At 24.7% G+C, this 3054-nt stretch overlaps 1 long non-coding RNA gene across 1 annotated transcript; it reads left to right on the top strand.

The window, feature by feature from the left end:
* Positions 1-533, top strand: LOC105449046. Its single transcript, XR_974301.1, has 2 exons — positions 1-50; positions 208-533. It is a non-coding gene; the product is annotated as an uncharacterized LOC105449046 (long non-coding RNA).
* The last annotated feature ends 2521 nt before the right edge of the window (positions 534-3054 follow it).

Raw genomic sequence — 3054 nt, 5'->3', positions numbered from 1 at the left:
TCGAGACTCGTGTTATTCCGATGGACAACCACAACAACGACAACTTTTGAGTAAGTTATTTTAGAAAGAAGCAAAAAATTAATTTTACGTTATGATATTATTAGTTCTTTATAAAGAATGTTTTTTATATTATTCGATTTATTCAATTAAATATATAACATTAATTTTGAAAGTATATATAAGTATATACATCTGTTTTTTTAACAGATTTGATAATATCCATTTTGCAATTTCTTGAAGACATGCCACACGATTTGATGGAAGAATGTAAGAATGTAATTACATATGAATATATGAGAAGAAAGATTGATTATAAATCGATACATAATGATCAAAAATTTTCATTAGAAATATCTAAAATATTAGTAGTTTATGCACAAAAAATTGTAACAAATATTTAAATATATATGCAGCCATCGATCATAGAATAATAAGCGTAGAAATCGTTAACATTGTAAAACTAATTTTTTAACCAATACTCATAACAATAATGTATTGTAACATTAGTATTATTAATAAATAAATTAACATTATTAATGACTTATTAATAATTTGGTCCATCTCATATTTATAGATTGATACTAGATTATAAAATTAAATTTTAAAATATAAAATTTTTTTATGACTATATAATAAGCATATTGTGTACGTGAATATTCTATTTATTACTTGGTAAATTTTATTGTCCAAGAATTTTATAGTTATAATTTAATAGCTTTATTAAATATATATGATGTGTTTGTATATTTTTAAAGTAACTAAAAAATTAATGTGGATAGAAAAATTTTATTTTATTAGAAAAATTGCCATAATTAATTGTAAATCAAATATTTCGAAACAATTCTTTTACTTAAATATTAATGATTGAATAGAGACTCTAAATTTAAATAAAAAATATATATACATAATCATTGTGTGTATAAAAGATTTAATTATAAACGCTGCACAATATTTATGTATAAGCATATATTAGTAGAAATTAAATATTTACATTTTAATTTAATAAAAAAATGTTATTTAATTTATAAACTAATAACAAAATATATTTAAATATTAGAAAAATATGCTAAGAAATAGCGCATGCATTATTATACAAGTATATAAAAAAAAAGAAACATATAAGTAAATAAAGTAACGGATAAAAGGAGAAATAATCAACATTAAGTATTGCGTGGGCGTTTGATTTTGGAATTTATTCTGAGCTCTTTATTGTGTGACGCGAAATGCTTAGTAAATGTAAGACAAGTCTCTTGTCTTTGTCTTTACATATTTATAATACATGGCATTTTTATGACATTTGGTTACCCTCTCTACTTTCAGTTTTCATATTTATTATAGTACCAGACTTTTAACTATTACAGTTTCGAAGCAACGAAAGAAGAAAAACGAAAGTAGGAACGACATAATTTCAAATATAAGAAGATTGTGGAAGCAGTACTTACGATTGTAGTTGATTGTCACAAAAATCATAATTGTCACACAGCAGGCCTAGCGTTTTTTGTGTGGATTGTGTGGAGCAATCCACACCCCAAAATCAGGTGGGTGTGGATTTTCACACCTGAAAAAATCCACACCCACGTTTATATATTAACTATGCGAACTATAAAGAAAATAATGTAAATCATGAGATTTGAATAAAAAAGAAAAAATTTAAAAAAAATTTGAAGAAATTTGAAGAAAAAATTTATGTACTTTTGTACTGAAAATTTTATCAACTACTGGTGGAATGTGGGAGAGGGGGGGGGAGAATTTTTCATCAGAAATTTCCACAGTATTCCACATTCAGAGCCAAGACAAATCGCCGGGCCTGTAATACAGTATGAATGAAAAGATAAGAGCCAATAAAGAAGTGATGAAAATGTTGTAAAAAAGAATAAAACTTATGTTAGACATTTTCATTCCGTTTCAAAAAGGAACCACGAGATATGTATCTGATGTATCTCTCACAAATATAATAAAATAATAGTGACAAGTTGAAGCTTTTTCTCGTGTCAATTCGGTTTTACATCATTCACATCATTATTACAATTGTGAACATAATTTAAAATTTTCTTTATCAAAGTATTCTTTGTTATATTGAATATATTTATTATATTATTTATTATATTATTTATAATATATAAATGTAGTAATGTTTAAGAACTTTATTATATTTTTCTGATCTAATACATATAATCGTTATCTGATTTTTGTCTCGTATATACACACAAACAATTTTTTCTCATTTCATAAAACTTGATTTTTTGTAAAAAAAACAATACAAAAATTATTCTTTTAATTATTTTTTATGTTTTCTTTTTTTATTATTATCATTTTCCTTGTATCAAACAATAATTTTAAAAAGAAAAGAAACATATATGGATATGTGTGGACATATTTTTCATATAATTATGTATAATTATATATAATTATATGTTTTTACATATGTTTATATATATTTATATATATAATATATATAATATATAATATAATATAATATATGTTCTTATACGAACAATTTTTTCCGGTATACATATGTAAGTACATAATATACATTTGAAAGAATTTTATTTTAAGAATATTACACATTTGTAAGAATATTATTTTTCTGACGCATACTCGGATGTGTTACAGACATTTTTAGTATTTTTTAAAATAAATTTATTCGTGTCCTAATGGTGACGACCGTTAGTGGCGGTACGATCAAACTATTATCCAGTCCAGCAAAATATGCTTCAAATGATCTATTGCAAAGAGAAAAAGTATCTGCTTTAATTGATGAATTTGACGATTATTTAAAAATCTTCCTATCTAAAAAAGTGCATGTTAAATCGATAGTCGAATCTATCGAAATCTCTAAAGTTATTTGTTGACTCTTTTCCGCGACGGTTATTGGTTCTCTCGCTGCGCTAACTTCGTGAGCGGTTGTCATCGTGGAGATTTTGTACTGAGGTTATTGTATGTACTGAGGTTATATATTTAATGTTGTGTCATTATTTATTTAGTGTTGTGGTAATCACATCAGCGCTTTGTGTAGTGTCTGGTGACTCTTTTTCGCAACACTGATTAGTCGCT

This window comes from Wasmannia auropunctata, unplaced genomic scaffold (assembly GCF_000956235.1).
Source record: "Wasmannia auropunctata unplaced genomic scaffold, wasmannia.A_1.0 LD336078.1, whole genome shotgun sequence".
Classification (NCBI taxonomy): domain Eukaryota; kingdom Metazoa; phylum Arthropoda; class Insecta; order Hymenoptera; family Formicidae; genus Wasmannia; species Wasmannia auropunctata.
This window is presented reverse-complemented; position numbering and strand designations above follow the sequence as displayed.